This window comes from Canis lupus, chromosome 8 (genome assembly GCF_048164855.1).
Source record: "Canis lupus baileyi chromosome 8, mCanLup2.hap1, whole genome shotgun sequence".
NCBI lineage: Eukaryota > Metazoa > Chordata > Mammalia > Carnivora > Canidae > Canis > Canis lupus.
The window spans coordinates 11,771,276-11,789,734 of NC_132845.1; the positions used below are offsets into that span (position 1 = coordinate 11,771,276).

Genomic DNA, 18,459 nt, shown 5'->3' on the forward strand with positions numbered 1-18,459 from the left:
AACCTTCAACTGCTTAGTGCCTCAGTTTCCCCATCTGTGAAAAGGGGATTGATGTGTTGGGAGCCTGAAAATGAGATTATTTATGTAAACATCTTCAAAAGTGCTGGATAGAGGTAGTGCTCAATAGATGATTAGTGCTTTGGTAAAGTCCATCAACCTATTTCCTCTACCTTAGACACAAAACCATAAGCTCACTCCAGAAAATGTCCTGGCCTGAAGCACTGAGGAGCCAGGGGAAGGCCTTGTTAACTGTTTATATTAGGATATAATATAAACTAATTTATTTCTATCCCAGCCCAGCCCTGTGAGAAAAAGAACCTAAATTGTTCATGATGAACAATAAATACTGATTGACAAATGAAGCAGGTAAGTGAAGTGGGAGATACTCACCTCAGCAGAGGCCCTATAAATATCAAGCTTAGATTCATCTATCCTGCCTGCCAAGCAAATCTCCATGACACTACCAGTGTTTCTCAACAGGGAAACTAGTGGGGTTAAGTCACTTTAAAGAAGAGTGTGGCTCATGAGTTTTTCTTCCAAATAGTTGTCTGACAAAATTCTTATTATGCAGTTTCTATCCATTTAAACAAGGGTTTATCAAATGTTACCGAGTACACGGCGCTATTGGATGCATATCCACTTTAAAAGAATTATTTGAATCACAACAAAGCACAGTGAGTTTCTGGCATCCTTGAATATGATTTCTAGTCTTTTTAATAGCCATATCTGAAGTGACGTCTTATTTTTGAGCTCTGAATAGTTGTCATTCACACAATATAGCTTAATATATTTTAATTACTTTTTGTTATTTTGAACCTAAGTCAAACTCTTTGGCTTGGCAGTATTTCTGTTACAGCTTCAGCCTTTTGGTCTGAATGACTACACTGAATAATCCTAACAAACTTGAGACAAGCACATGATTATTCAGACACAGATATGGAGTCCAGATATACACAGGGAAATAATTCAAAAGTGTTGAGCCCCCATAGTGCTTACTGTTTGTACTATCACAGACTTGCCACTTGGCACTCCAGCCAACGTTCACATTTAGTATTTGAAAGTGAAACCACTTGGTGGGCTTTCTCCTCTACATCCCCTCCCTGGATGAGATATCTAGAGGATCAGCTGCCATGAACAGAAGTAGGGAGCTTTTGAGAGGAGACAGGCATGCAATATAGCAAAAGGGATGAAAGAGGTTCAGATCTCAAAGAGAGTAATAGAGAAGGAGGGTCAAAACCTCCAAGTTGAGTGTGGAAAAGCGAAGTGATGGATTATAGAACAGAATGGAGAAAGACATGGTTAAAGGTTTCTATTACCACAGAAAGAAAGGCTTCAAATGGAAAAAAAATATATTATAAGCTGGAGTGTTATGTTTTCAGTACACGGAATGGTCTCACCCCCCTTTTGTGTATTATAGGCTAGAGGCTAATCTCAGGTGAAGATGAGACAAGGGAATTCTAAGAGAAGTGACAGGTTATAGAATAAGGGTAAAGAAAATTACAGTGAAATGAAGTCGAAGAGTGAGGCCAAAATAGATACAGGAAATGGGAAAAGAGGAACCAGTGATAAAGAAAAGTATATTATAAGGAAAAGAAAAGCATACAAAAAATAATTTTATGCTTTCCTTTGAATTTAGAGTCATCTTACTTTTAGAAAACAGACCTTTTGGGCAGTATATTTTATCATTTTGAGTTCTAACTACTAAGATACTGAAACTTTGTTCAGGGAGATTGTAGTCTTTGAGTTCTAAGATCCATATCCTTAGAGCAACTTTAGCAAAATAATGATCATACTCAGAACATGATAATTACATACATTCAGTTAAATTTCATTGAGAATTACCTTTACTTTTCACAAGACGTGGGATGTTTTGCACTTAAAATTTAAAGGTGCACGTGAATTCTACACAAATGTGTCCATTTTTTTCTCTGAAAGCTAACACACTAGTGCTCCTGCCTGAATTCTCCTTAGAAGCTGCACTTTTCTAAGCAAAGCAACAGAAAACAACTTTTAAATATGTCTAACCAAGAAGACTGCAATATTCAATCAAGTTAATGTTATCAGTGAGATGATTATTTGAATATCTTTGATGTCAGAGTCATGCCTCAGAATTTCAAAATTCACTTCACTTTGAAATCAAAGTATACAGGCATTTTTCCTACTGTATATAAAATATATATATTAAAATTTTATCAAAAAATTGAACACATAAAAGGAAAGTGCAAACTTTACCAAGGATTTTGATAAAAACTTGTTTTCAAATATCTTAATATCTATGAAATATATAAAACATAAGCTAACTGTGAATGTGGTATATATTTTACTATTCATATGACAAAAGACTGCTGGTTTACATTAGCATTGTATTTTTAAAAGGAAGAGGGATGTGTTATGATGAAAAAAATCGAACCAGGATTTGGAAAACCTGTGTTTTAGCCTCAATCTTGCTTTTTTCTACTAGCTATGCCACTTGTTTATTTTTCTCTTTTTTTATTCTGTGAAGAACATTTTTTATTTTTATTTTTTATTGAAATATAGTTGACATGCAACTTTTTTCTCCTTTCAACTGGGAAAAATATGTTCCCTACCTACTTTGTTGAACATAGAAAGGCTCTATTTTTTAAAAAGATCTTATTTTATTTTATTTTTATTTATTTTATTTTTAAAAAGATCGTATTTGTTTATTTATTTTATTTATTTTATTTTTATTTATTTTATTTTTTTAAAAGATCTTATTTATTTATTCATGAGAGACACAGAGAGAGAGGCAGAGACACAGGCAGAGGGAGAAGCAGGCTCCCTCTGGGGAGCCTGATGTGGGACTCCATCCCAGACCCCAGGATCACACCCTGAGCCAAAGGCAGATGCCCAACCGCTGAGCCACCCAGGCGTCCCTAGAAAGGTAACCAAATCTGTAAAAACACATGAAACAAAATTTTCTTAAGTATAATTTCCTTGGGGGCCATAAACAACTTCACTCACTAAACATTTGTTATCCAATTTGTGGCTTTACTTCAAATTGTCACACTCTTGGACTTTTCTTCTACTGGTAGAAAAAAGCAGGAAAAGGGAAGGGAGAGATAAAAACATTTTACTTTTCAAATTCATCACTTTATTATCATAATTTAAACTATTTCGGTTGAAGTGTTTAAGGGAAATGACATTGAATTGAATACCTAAAAGCAAGTGTTCGAAGTCTTATGTGTACCTTTTGACTTTGAACGGCAACGTGTGAAGAGTGAAGAATTGAAGCAAAGAGTGCAACAAAAAATAACTTATGCCAGCAAGAAGATATTTTACTGTTAGAATCATTATTATCATTCCAGACTCTGGTGTAGTAGAGGATCGGGGGTATTTATTATGTGAATGAATGTCTCTATCTTTGCGTGGAAAAAAAATAATTTCTATTCTTCTTATACCTAATTATTTGCCAGAGTCATTCTTGCCATAAATTTTTCTCTGTCCCAAGTAATTGCTTTTCCCAGGATTTCTAAATTATGATATGTTGCCATTTTATCAAATGCAGGAACGATAGTCATCCCTTAACTTGTTTGGCAAGTTCAGTGGTAACACTTATTTCTTCTCCTTAATCTGAAGGTGAGAGTTCCAGAGGCCTCTCAAATAGAGGGACAAGGATTAAAGAATTAAAAAAAAAAAACGGCACTGTCCTTGCAAAGAGTGATGTAAGAGGTAAGGCGGTTAAGAGACAAAACTGAACAAATGAGATTGGGGAGAAAGCTAGCCTTTTATAGTGTAAAAGGAAACAGAAGTACTTTTGGTCAGCCTAATGAAGGGTTTTGAAATTGAGGGTCCTTAGAGGAAACCTGGAATTAGAACAAGTTAAAAAAGTAAAGAATGTAGGGAGTGAATGGAGAGGGCTTGTTTGTCTAGAGTTGGTGCCTTAATAGAAAAACGGCAGGCCAGCAGCAATGCTGCGGCTTATAAATTGGCATGTATAAGAATGGGGACAGGAAAGCACAGTGCTAATGACAGTTGGAGATTTTTTTTTTTTTTTTTTTTAAGGAGCACATGAACTAATCCAAAGGAGTTACTTAAAATTACAGTTTGCTCTTTTTTCTCTCTCTCTCAGAATTGTTTAAAGAGAAGAGGGAGAGGAAAAGGAAAGGTGTAATTTATAGGATGTACCTTAGGAACTATTATTAGAAGAATAAAAAAGAGAACTACTGGCAAATGTAAGTGCATTAGAAATGCAGTAATTAAAAGGTTCTACAAGAAAAAAAGGAAAATCAGAGCTAACAGTCTTCTATTAACTTACTGTGATTTATAACTCATGTTCTACTTTTTTTCTCCTATGAGTTCTCTGTTACTGTGTATAATATCCACATGCAATTTTTTGTTGTGGTAACCCATATTGGTAGTAGTGAGTGGATCTTAATTTGTTTTTAATGTGCCTCAAGTACATCAGCTTCAATTTCAAGGAAAAAATTTCTCTGTGCTTGGAATAGCACCCTGTGTAGCTACTCTGTAATTGCAACTGATGTCTATTTTAGTAATACAGCAGTTATCATCAGTAAATGATAAGAAGAAATGATGAAATGTGTTACAACATTGAAGCAAAGGAAAGGACAAGGATAGAAATAACTGGTGATGAAGTGTGTTTGTTCTCGGAAAACCAAGATGGTATGTAAATGTTGGGAAGTGGGGAAAGATATATTAAAGATAAATCTAGAAAATAAAGTGAGAATAAGATTAAATGCAAGGAGTGTGATGAATCATTTCTTAGGGAAATTAACCTAAATTCCTGATGGATGGTTAAGTATTCTCTGAACACATGAAAGCACTTATGTTTCTAAATGTTAAATTAAGATATGCTCAAAATTTCATGAGAAATCAATACCTATTTAAATGCTGAGCATGTTTGGCAATGTTCTAAACACTATGAGCATTATCCCATTTAAAATACTTCTAAATTATATAGGTGGGAACTAATATGTTTCCTACGAGAAACTGAGGTACAGAGATATGCAGAAGCTTGTCCAAAGTCACATAGGCAGTTAAGTGGCAGAGATTTCAAATACAGGTTGAGTCTGGTTTCACATGCAGGCTGACTGGCAGGCGCTGGTGACTACTACACCCTCTGTGTCCAGGCAAACCATTGAGATAAACTGTAACTGTTGCAGCTTCAATTTTACAAGGAAACCACTAATGGTATTTAAGTACTTCATTGGAGTAGCACACCCAGTACGTGTTGCTAAGAAAGATCTCCATGCCAGGGCTAAAGACAGCCTCTCCTACCCTTAGTGCAGTTCACCAAATGCTGCTCAAAGATAATGTCTCCAAGTGCCTAACTTATTACAGGGGCATTGACAGAAATAGAGTGGGGGAGTGAGAGAGAGAGAGAGAGAGAGAGAGAGAGAGAGAGAAGAGTCAGATGTCCCTACTTAGGTTTTTTTGTGTTTTTTTGTTTTTTGTTTTTTTTCTGCTGCTTATATACTTTCTATAATGTCCCTGGTTCCAGCTCAAATTAAATCACGTGAAATTATGTTTGAAGTTTATTTTGTGTGCTACTTGAGAAATGATGATGTTTCATGAACGTTTTTATGTTATCTCCAATAGCTCTTGCACCTCATTTGTCCCAAGGACATCATGGAAAATAATTTAGAACAAACCGAAGTACTTTAGCACCTTAATCATTTAGCACTGAGTTGATAACAGAAAGGGCATGGATGGATGATTGCAGTCACCCTGCCACTTTGGAGGGGGAACATCTCAGAAGATAGTAAATAAGATAGCCTTTTTATCTTGATAACTAAAGGCATCATTTCCTGGTAATCCTTGGTTATGGGAGAATGAAAGACCCGGTATGACAGCAGGAAGAGAAGATTTTATATGAACAGCACAAATAGTTGAACATTTTTAGCAATATGAAATTTACAAAGTACATAAGCAGATCTAATCTCTCTTGATCTAACTCCCTGAGAGGCAGGTAGCTGCATATCCTTGGAAAAGTTGCTTGTTCTTCCTTAAACATCAGCTTTCTCAATTGTAAGATGAGAAAAACAATGATTCTCCTTGGGCAGATTACTTAACCACTGTCCTCAGTTTCTACCTTTGTAACCTGAAACAATAGAATGAGGTCGAAATAGAATTTTGCTGATATGCAACTGTTTTTCACCCACAGAAATGGCAATTTCATATGGCTCAACCTAATATGTGCAGTGTTGTTGTGAAGATGAATGCACTTAAAACAGAGCTGAGCTCTTAGGACACAGTGTTAATTTTATAAATATGATTTCAATTCATTCTTAAAATATCCTTCTGACAGATAATTGGGTTCTACCTTTGAATATAAATTTATGTGAAAAAGACATAAATAGTATTTATGGATTTTTAAGGGGGGAATGTAGCTTTACAACAAATATCACTGCAACATAAATACCACTATCCTGTGTTTCTAGGCTGCTCATTTTATGTATATTGTACCAGCCAGCTAATAAGATCTCTGAGCTGCTTTTCCTTCCCATTCAAATTTGCCATCCACTGGATAGTTCGCTGGTTTAGTAGTTGAGGTTTTAACAAATACTCGTGTGACTTTGTTTACCTTATAAAATGGCTTAAGGCCAAAAAACATGAGTATTCCGATGCTCATCAATTTAGATAGGGGTATAAAAGCATGTCAGTATGTCAGAGGAAATTTTTTAGTGGATTCAGGTACTGCTTGGTTAAAAAAATAAAATAAAATGGAACTTATTATAGAATATTATAATGCACAAAAATAAATAAAAGTAAATAATATTAGTGGTAGTTTTTGCATATTCTGATTATTTTATGGAAAGTTTTTTGTTTTGGTTTTGATTTCTAAAATACCATAGTGTGCACTGTGGCAGCACATATACTAAAAACTGGAATGATACAGAAAAGACTATCATGGCCTCTGCACAAAGGATGTCATGTAAATTCCTGAAGCATTCCACATAAAAAAATACAAATAAATAAAATTAAATACTGACTGTAAGGTCCTTACTAGTGAACATTGTGCCTTTGCATATATGTGTATATAATATATATACTAAACTGGTACATTCAAAAGGAATAATTCATTAAAATCGAAAAGTTATCAGATGCTAAATGTTACGGAGGCAAAATGAGTATAAGAAATACATTTTTGAAACTATAAAATACATTTGAAAATGAACTAGAGGGCAGCCAAAGTGGCTCAGCAGTTTAGCGCCGCCTTCAGCCCAGGTTGTGATCCTGGGGTCCCCGGATCGAGTCCCACGTCGGGCTCCCTGGAGCCTGCTTCTCCCTCTGCCTGTGTCTCTGCCTCTCTCTCTCTCTCCGTCTCTCGTGAATAAATAAATACATTTTTTTAATTAAAAAGAAAATGAACTAGAAAAATCACATGCATATTTTGTAAAGTATTCTTTACCATGAATAAATGTGTTACATAAAAGTCAAGGTATTATTATAGTTAATAAAACTTATTACTGATTTTTTCCTATAATTTAAATAGTATAAAAGTTATTTTGGATCCTCTTATCTCTGAGAATAAGTAAACTAATTCAACCTTGTACATTATTATTTATTTGAGAAACAATATATAATGTATCAGGATTTTTTTCATAAAATGTATTTTTGCATATATGGAAAGTCTAAATGATTAAAATGTAGACATCTTTTGTGAATCCTATCAAAAAAATAAAGATCAAAAGAGAAATATAATGTAACTATTTCTCCCATCCTTTTTTTTTCTCAAATATAATCATTTGAGAGGATTATTATAATTTTTGAAAGGATTGAAACTAACAGAACACTAATCTTAGTGAATAGGAATTTTAATAATTGAGTATTCAACATATTCTCTTATTTGACTGAAAAATAGTTTTTCTTTTAGTAGTATGTGTGTGTGTAGTGGAAGAAAGTGTGTGTGTCAAAACACATAAGGCTGGTATTTTTCTTTTATCGGGTTGGTTTGTTTGTTTTAACTCTAGGATCATGTTTCTAAATGGTGACTTTAGACACTAACATCATCTTTGTTTTTCCAAAGAGAAGATTGGAGATAAAAAAGTAGGGGTTGGGGACGCCTGGGTGCCTCAGTGGTTGAACGTCTGCCTTCGGCTCAGGTCGTGATCCCGGGGTCCTGGGTTTGAGTCCCACGTCGGGCTCCCTGCATGGAGCCTGCTTCTCCTTCTCCCTCTGCCTGTGTCTCTGCCTCTTTCTCTGTGTCTCTCAAGAATAAATAAATAAAATCTTAAAAAAAAAAAAAGAAATATAGAAAGTAGGGGTTATTTGCCCAAAGTTACCCAACAAGAACTAGGAAGAGTTCAAATCAAGTTTCAAAATTCCTGTCCAGTGCTGTTTCTTTTACATATAGGTGCTACTGACTTCTATTTACTAATCCATCCTAGAATGTAACCACTTTCATTTTTTAATTTTTCTTTCTGTTAAACTGATATTATCAATTCTTTAAACTTATAACACAAACATAGGAGTGGACAGATATTGTTGAGCTTAGGAATAAAATACCAAATTTTGCTTGACAATAATAGATGGTTTTTGGGCCATATCCACAATTTCAATTATTATTATTATCATTTAAGATTTTATTTATTTATTCATGACAGACACAGAGAGGCAGAGACACAGGCAGAGGGAGAAGCAGGCTCCCTGTGGGGAACCTGATGCGCGATCCATCTGGAACCCCGGGATCACGACCTGAGCCGAAGGTAGATGCTCAACCGCTGAGCCACCCAGGCCTCCCCACTACTCAAATTATTAAAGTAGAGTCACTGTTTGTGGGAGTTAAAATAGAGTCACCATTTGTGGGAGTTAGTAAAATATACATATCTGGAAATTACGATAATGAACAATAGAAAGATTTTCAGATTTTTGTCTACCTCAATCACTTCATTTTCACTTCATTTTCCATTCATTCTTGTTCAAGGATACATAAGCTCTATCAGCATACTATTTGAAGTATAATTCAAATAGTGAATAGCTACTGTGAAAATATTTTTTAACAAAAATAAGCTTTTTAACATTATGAAGATATCTTCACTCACTTAGAAAACAGAAGCAGTATAAGAAAGTTTCCTTTTTTAAAAACACACTCAAACTGCTTCCCCCAAATAACTCTCTTGACCTTTTACCTTCCCCTATTTACTATCTTGATTGATATCTGTCCAGTGTGCAAAGTGATTTAGATATACAACTAAGAGTTCATGATAAATTTGACCCAAACATACTAAAGAAAACCAGCAAATATGAGAACAATATATTTCTCATGTTGAGAAAGAATCTCATTGGATAAATGACAAACTGATGGCAAGGAAAACCTAAACTAACCATCTGCTAAGGCAGCTCCCCTAGCTTTATCTTTTTTTCGTTGGATTTATAATAACCTGGAATAGCACATATTGCCTGTTTGTCTTTTTTTCACTCACTACATGCTAAACTCCATCAGAACAAGAATTTCAATAGATTTTTATTTTCTTAAACAGTGCCTGACACATATAGATGCTTCCTACATATTTGTTGAATGAATAAATAAACTAGAAATTGGTTGTATGGGGAATATGGTTTTATGATTAACAGAATAAAACATTTGCTGAAAATATTTCTAACATTATTTAGATTGTGATTGAGTTTCATATTCCTTTTCAGGGTCATAATTCTGAATATCACTTTTATATAGTATAATATATTTCATGGGACTTATAGTAAAATCCATACTGACTTTATGACTGACCTTGTTTGGAATAAATCCTCAATTTGGATGTGATTTCTTTTAATTGGCCAATTTCCCTGAAAAGTAAGTAAGTAAAATATATTGATTAATTGAGAACTTCAGTTAATTGGGTTTTTACTAAAAATTATTTATATTGGCACAGAGTAGGTACTCAATAAATATTTGTCAAATATGTAAAATCTAGTTAAAGTAGACTTGTTATCTTGTTTTTAGTTTCTCAATAAGAAGAGTTTTCAATTAAATATGTAATATGCAATAGCATTAGAATCTACACAGCATATAAATAATTTAAAACTACTGAAAATTCTCATTCTCTTCCTTTTCATCTTCCTTTCCATCTTCCCTTCTCTTTCCTAAACAATTTAGTCCTAAACTCATTAGAGGAGGACAAGTAAGGTTAGCATCCATAGAGAGTGTAGGAGGGGAGAGCCTCAGTAGCCTGAAGAGCAATGTTGGAGCTCAACAAGGATAAGAAGAGGGACACCTGGGTGCCTCAGTGGTTTAGCGCCTGCCTTCCACCCAGTGCATGATCCCAGGGTCCCGGGATCGAGTCCCACATTGGGCTCCCGGAGCCTGCTTCTCCCTCTGTGTCTCTGCCTCTCTCTCTCTGTGTCTCTCATGAATAAATAAATAAAATTAAAAAAAACAAAAAAGAAGGATGAGAAGAGCATGTGGGGGTAGGGGAGGAGGACTGGGATGTTTAGCAGCAATAGGACATTGGATATACATAAAGAAGTTGATCAAGTAAATATATATATTAAGGATAATTGGGAGTTAGGGATTTTATTATTGAAGAAGTAGTTACAAATATAAAAAGAGAGAAACTGTTGGATCCTGTGGTATTGGTTTAAAAACTGACATATCAGTGTGAACTCCTAGTGTATGGATATAGATATATGTTAATATATATATGTGTGTGTAAAAATAGATGATAGATAGATGAATTTTTCCTACATATATTTCCTTAATTCCAGATCCTGAGAACAATCACACACCCAAAGCAACAGGCACACCTACCTCCCAAATCTTGGTTTCTAAATAACATTTCTGAATAAAAGAAACTAGGACTGCTTGGAGAAGAGCTGTTTGTAGAGCTGGGGCATGAAAAAGAGCCTATCTTATTGTGACATAAATATGAAAATATTCAAAACAATGCCAGGGAAATGTCAAAGAAAGAAGTTAGATTAAAAAGGATCACACTGCCCATATATGAGACTATTTGAAGATCAAAGTGGATAAGAATAATAATAACAGCAGATTACAACCTATTGGATAAAATGGATATCCATGAGTTCATATTGACATAAGTAAGTAAGTTGAAAGTTATTCAACGCTTTAGCGTCTGCCTTCAGCCCAGGGCGTGATCCTGGGGTCCCGGGATTGAGTCCCATGTCGAGCTCCCTGCATGGAGCCTGCTTCTCCCTCTGCCTGTGTCTCTGCCTCTCTCTTTCTCTCTGTGTCTCTCATGAATAAATAAATAAAATCTTTTAAAAAAGGAAGTTAATGTACTTCTCCACAATATACTTACAAAAATTATTTTTGCATTGATCACCTTAAAAATGAGTTAATACTAACAGTTATCGCAGTAATGTACCAAATGATAGGATACTGTAAGATGAACACATCACTTTAACAATTCTGCAAACACAGATAGTTTAAATTCAGTAATAAGAAAGCAGTAGACAAACCTAAACTGAGGAGCATTTTGCAAAATAACTAATTGTATTTTTTTAAAAATCCATGGAAATAATGGGAAAATTGAAGAAATCTAGATTAAAAGAGACAAAAGAGGAATAATAATGAAACACAGTGCTTGATTCTAGACTGGATACTTTGGCTATCAAGAGTATTTTGAAACAAGCAGCAAAACTTAAATGTAGTCTGAGGATCATATGATAATGGTGTATCAATTTTCTGATTTTGGTGGCTGTATTTCATTTATAAAGAAAAATGTCCTTGTTTTTGGGGAAAATGTGTTCAAGTATTCAGGAGTAATGGGTTTTCATTACTCTCAGATCATTCAGGAACAATGTTATTTGTACTTCAGTCGCAACATTTTTGTGATTTGAAATTGTTTCAAAGTAAGAAAATAACTTAAAAAAAAGAAAATAACTTTTAAAAAATTCAAATTCAATATTTTCCATTAAATATTGTCATAATCCTAAAACAGTATTCAGCTTATAGAAAGGTCATTTATATTTCATGATTTGTATAATACAATCTGAAGTATAGAATGCAGGACCCTCCATTTAAAAATAAAGAAGGAAAAAAATAAAAATAAAAATAAAGAAGGAAAAATAATTTAAAAAAACAATTATGCTTTATGGGGGTTCCAGTGAAAATGATTAAGACTTCTCAAATGTTTGGTACTAATGGTTGTAGTTATGGCTTTCTGTTTTCTTTTGTTTAAATGTTAAACATCTTTTTATGTACTTCAGTAGGAAGGATCCAAATCTCTAAGATAGGTATTAAAACATAAATAAATATTATGTAAACAGAAAAGTATGATACTTCCTTGGGGCAGAAAACTTAGAAATAATATGCGGATAGATAGCATTTCTGTATTTACTTACATTACTATAATACAACTACTTCTAAATAGTGTGGCAAATAATAGATTGCAGTGTTCTCTCCCTGCATGGATTTGAATAAATTTCCAGCAGGAAATGGCCATTCAGGCCATGGATGAGGAGAAACCTAAGATAGAGCTACAGATATCACTGTATCTATTCAATGTTATCAATGTCTGCGTGTGCAACAGACACAGCCAAATTTAGAAGAGCAAGTAAATTTATGAAGTGTAAGTTGAATGTGTTCTCAAAAATGGATATGCTTGGGGCACCTGGGTGGCTCAGTCTGTTAAGCATCTGCCTTGGGCTCAGGTCATGGTCCCGGGTCCTGGGATGGACCGCAGCTCCCTGCTTAGCGGGAAAGTCTGCCTCTCCCTCGCCCTCTCCCTCTGTCTCTCCCCTTGCTCATGTTCTCTCTCAAATTACAAAAAAAAAAAAAATTAAAAAAAGGATATACTCGAAAATACATTGATGTACTTGGGAAAATCAGATAATTTTATTTATAACAAAATATGCAAGTGCGTATTTTCAGAAGTTATGACATTGTAATATCAATTTTTCCATTTGAAATTTAAATATTAAAATTCAGAATATTAAGCTCATATGGAATATGATATTCTACTTGTACCTGAATGCTAGTTTAGATAGTCAATCAAGTAATAATTTTTATCCTATCTGGCATTTAAAATATCTGAAAGATTATCATTATTCACCTCACAAGCTTTCCCTAAAGCCAAAAAAAAAAGTTTAAAGGAGATTATCTTTTGAATATTCCTTTCCCTATTTAGAGAATACTTATTATTCTTTTGTGGAATTAAGTTGCAGGCATGAGGGATTTAGAGTATGACTGGAGAAGTGAGGAGTATAGGGACCACAGGTTATCTGAGATTTGCTACCCTTTCACTGAAAAAAAAAATTTCCCATGTCTAAATGTCTGCCAATCTTGAGGAGTTCCTCTTGGTCAGGCTTGTGATATACTAATGGAAGCAAAAATATAACAATATGACCTCTTCCATTTCATGGACTCTTTCTTGTGAGAAAATTAACTTTTCACAAATATTATGACTTGAAGAAATTTACAGTGTTCACTTAAGAAAACACTCAAAATTCCATGTTACTAAAGACAAGTTAGACCAAGATCAGTAGTAACACAGTGTAGTGGGTTCAGACTACATTTCTGCTCTATATACGGAAACTTAGACAAATTATTTAATCTCTTTGTGCCTCACTTTCTTCATATGTAAAACAAGAGTAATAATTACATCTACATCATAGGGTTATTATGAGCATTGAGTGAGACAACACATGTAAATTGCATAAAGTAGTACCTAGGACATAGGAAACACTCACAGATTCCTATCTGTTATAATTATTTGAGACCAAGGATCAAAAACAAAGATAGCAAGCAAAAATAGAAGCTACATTAAGAAATCAGTGATTTTGAGACACCTGGGTGGCTTAGTCAGTTAAGTGTCTGCCTTTGGCTCAGGTCATGGTTCTGAGGTCCTGGGATCAAGTCCCACATCAGTCTCCCTGCTCAGTGGGTAGTCTGCTTCTCCTTCCCTCTCCCCACCCCTGCTTATGCTTCCTCATTTGCTTTCTCTTTCTCTCAAATAAATTTTAGAAATCAAAAAAAAAAAGAAATCCGTGATTTCTTAAAACACGTCTTGACTAATCATTCTCTGAATAAATATATTTATTGGCATGTAGCTAACGCCATATCAAGACATGCAAGTACTCTTTTTTCCAACTGTAGAAATGGGGATGATAATAGCAGTATTCCTCACAGCATTGTTATAAGGATTTAATTATAAAACTTAGCAATTTGCCTGGCACTACTAATAAGCACTCAAAAAACACTAGTTGTACTACTATTGCTAATTATTATTATTATTATCTTTATGATATAATAAGATCAGAGTCTGAGACATACAATGTGAGGGCATAATTACAATTTTATAGTATGATAAGAACAGAGGAGCTAACATTTCAACTATTTTTAATAAGGAATGCAGTTTTTCCAGATGGAGAGGAAGGGAAGAGCATTCATGAATTCCCCATGTGTTTTACCCAAACTTGACTTGTTTTCAAAAAAGTCAGTGGGCGCAGTTATTCCACTGAGAAAGTAGTTTTGAATTGACCATGTCCACACAAACTAATCAATCAACAGGTAATTGAAAACCAAATCTGTGAAATATGCAGATAAAGTGTAAGACAGCCTCCCAGCTGGTTTTCCTATATCCACATTCTCTTTTCTTTAGCATACTTTTCATAAGATTGACACACTAATCTTCTTAAACGCAGTTTTAATCATACTATAACTACTGGAGAACATAGAGTAGTCTACAAATACCTGCTGTATCAAGCCCAAATGACTGTGTCTAGCTTTAAGGATCCTCCACAGTCTCACAATTCAGAGTAGAGCACTAGCACCAACATCACCTGGGACTTGTTAGATAATGTCACACCTCAATCCAGACCTACTAAATTAGAGTCTGCAGTTTAAAAAAGTCCCCAAGAATGCAAATTAAAGGTTGAGAAACACCACTGTACAATATCCATTAATCTGAACCAACCAAAATCACTAACCCATAACCCAATGCACAGTTCCATCAAGAAGAAGGAAATCCTTTCATTAATATCTCTGCATCCAAACAATCCCTTTGCTTATAATCTTAACACCACTAGAAATACCTTATTTCCTCCCTCCCCCCCCCATCTAAATTTTATCTATTTCTGAAGGACCCATGGAAAAATCCCATAGCTTCCATCAAACTAACACCATTCCAAGCCACACTAACCTTCCTGAACAATCTTGCATTTAGGTCAATACCATTTCATTCTTCTTATTTATTATTTATTGAATAATCATTTTCTGAATGCTTATTATCATTTACCAGGCACTGTTGCACTGGCCAGAAAGCAAACAAAAACAGACTTTCCCTGCCTTCATTAAGCTCACAATCAGAACAGTAATGGTTTAGTAGAGATACCTTATGCTCCATAGACAAGAAGTACAAATGGGCAGATGTAGAGCTGCAGGGCCATATCATGCAAAGCAGCATGATTTGTGCTTTTTTACTATTGTTAAAACTACTTAAATGAGGGGAGTAATTGGCTGTTGAAATATATTAAAACCTTCTGTGGCATAAAATAGATTAAACATTTTAACTGATAGAGACAAGACAGAGATACTGTGCTTTGTTTCGTGTTAACTTTAGAATCTCATAGCTGATTAAGGTTTTTTATAGGACAGCAATAGGTCTTTCTTTATTCATTCAACAAATAGTACAATTTTAAAATAGCTCCTATTTGTCCTTCTCTGACTCTTTAAGCTTCAGACATGGTATGCACTAAATAAATACTTGTTGATTGAAGACAGTCTTTGATCTCAAGTTGAGGACTAGGTTTACACACATGGAAGAGCCATTGCACAAACGCAGCCCTTTCCTCCTACTGCTTTTCATGACATAAGGAAATGTTCATGAATTTGCAATGACACTTTGGTTTACTAGTAGTGTCTTTTGGATCAAAAAGTTCCTCCAGGGTGCCATGGAAGTTTCTGTTTCTCTGTAGATAATGTTTTCGTTCACCAGAGACTGTTTTGGAGTATAGCCAACCAAATGGAATTGGCTAGTAAAAGCTTTTGGGGATGAGCAGTTAGGAAACAAGCTTCAAGACCATTTGCCAGCAAAACCTCACCAGATAGAATTTTAAACAACATAAGTTAATATAAAGGTTTGATTTGAAGAAGCCCGGAGGAGCAGGAGAGAGTATGTAACATCCCATATTCTTTGAGCGTAAGAATTAAAGTTAGCTTTCCTTACAGTTGCAAAACTAGCCACCAGCTCTTTGGATAGAAACAGATGCTTCTGGTAGACCGTCATTCCTCAAAAGATCTCATGTTCCAAGCAACAGCGCTAGAGTACGTTCGGGTTAGATAGAATGCAAGACCTTTTGTGAGCCTCTTGTTCCCCTCAATATGATTTGAGAGCAGGATCACACCAGGAAGTCTCAAAAATCCAACCAAGTAAAAAGAGTTTATTTCCAATTAACATAAACTAGAACTTTATAGGATCTGATCACAAAGCGTGCCCATTGCTTTGATTCAAGAAACAGCAATTTCCGTGTATTTATCATCTTCAAATTAGTTACAACTTTCCCTTATCTTATTCAGCAATCGTGGTGAAGATGAACATTCTCATATCGTGTGCAATTTTCTCTTCAACTTTTAATTTCTCTAGGTGCAGGAAAAAAAGCTCTGGACCCTTAATTGAGCAATTATTATTTCTTAAGTGAATATAGAGTTTGAGGATAGTGCCAAAATAATCCTTTCATCTAGAGAACCAGTCTAACGTAGTCAGCGGCATACACATTGTCTGGCAGCACCCCAGCTCGAGGTAGAAGAGCCAAGTCAAGACTGAAAAGGAAACTCATTCTTCACCCCTAGTCACTCCCTGGCATCTATTGAGGTTCTTGAAAGAGTGCCAATTAGGACCGATTTACATGTCTCCTTGGAGGTTTTAGATAACTCTTCACTAAGAACTGTTTGTTTTTCTCATTTAGACCATTTCTCCAGAGTAGGATTTGCAAACTTGCTGCTGACTATGCTCTTTGCAGATCATTGCTAGCTTTCCATCCTGACATGAAGCACTGATACTTGAAAAATTCATTAAGAAGTGACGCCTCTGAACCCCCACACCTAAATCTGTGGAGTGGTTCTACCACATTTTCTACAATATTGTCCCAGAATTCAAGCAACAGGAAATAAAGAGTCCGTATGCAGTTTATGAAATATGTCTAGACAAGGAACTGACTGCTTCGTAGCTTGAGCCATGATTTGAGAAATTTTAATTGTTTTAAAATTTTCTTTATATAGAGCTAGAATCCACTTCTCTAAAATTTCTACCATTTGTCTTGCTTTTTTAAGATACTGCCTCTTTTATAAGAAGCCCTTCAAATATTTGAAGATAGGTTCCATGCTTCTCTTCCTCTGCAGGTTTCTCTTTTTAATTAAACTACTGTTCCTGGGGCGCCTGGGTGGCTCAGTGGTTGAGAGTCTGCCTTTGGCTCGGGGCATGATCTTGGGGTCCTGGGATGGAGCCCTGCATCGGGCTCCCTGCATGGAGCCTGCTTCTCCCTCTGCCTGTGTCTCTGCCTCTCCCCACCCCCCCCTCTCTCTCTGTGTCTCTCATGGATGAATAAATAAAATCTTTAAAACAAAAGCAAAAAACAAAAAACAAAAACTACTATTCCTTCAGCTACTCTTAAGGTTATATGGCATCCAAACTTCATCATTAATGAACAGCTATATTTTCAATAACCACATTTTGAACAGTAGTCTGTTAATAATCAGCTCAATTAAAGTTAAAAATATGTACAACCTGTACCTTAAGTAATCTTTTTTTTTTTATGTTTGGTTCAGTATTGACTGAATGCCATATTTAGAGGTCTATAACACGTAAGATACAATCTAGAAATTGCTATTAAAATATCAGACTGGTAGACCCAGCTACAGAAAGCATCTTTCTGGTTGCTTTCATTAATGAAAATTTTACTATACATTACTAAGTGGTGATTGAAAAGTCATGCTGAAATATTACTGTTAGCTACTGGTATTAAATTTCTCACCAGAGAACTATCACAACTTCAGGATAAAATGTTTGCTATCTAAATACAAATTTTAGCAGCCACTAAAATTGTTAGGAAGACCTTAGATCACTTTGCTTTTTAATTACAGTTTCTAAAAAATTTATTATATAATATCAAATTAAGATATAGCTATTATTTGAAAAATTCCAAGCATTTATGAAAATATAATAGGCTAATCCTTTAAATCAGACTTGAAGACAGTTTGAGTATTCCTTGTATGCCCACAACAGTTTCTCTAGTCTTTTGCAAAATCCAAAATGATGACCTGTCCAACAATGCAGATGGTTAATATTCACCCGTGACATCAACAATTTAATGCATCATCCTTTTTCTTCTCATTAAAATTACTATTTCTGAAGCTTGACTAAATTTTCTTCATGCTTAGCCCTCTGTTTAAGTCTGATACTTTACCATTTTCCTCCTATATCATCAGGTTTTGCTTTGTCTTCAGTTATTTTTCTTCCTTCTCTTACCTGCTTTCAAGAAATAGAAAGAGGCTCTTTGATGTGCCAATTCCAAGTATATTCA

The 18,459-nt window shown here is 34.8% G+C and overlaps 1 protein-coding gene and 1 non-coding gene across 32 annotated transcripts in view; both read left to right on the forward strand.

Moving 5' to 3' along the window:
• The window catches only part of ADGRL2 (adhesion G protein-coupled receptor L2), a 619,854-nt gene that overhangs the window by 373,944 nt on the left and 227,451 nt on the right, over nt 1-18,459 (forward strand). The window lies entirely within an intron of this gene.
• Nucleotides 6,835-6,941, forward strand: LOC140639222 (U6 spliceosomal RNA). The gene has a single exon (XR_012036014.1). It is a non-coding gene; the product is annotated as a U6 spliceosomal RNA (small nuclear RNA).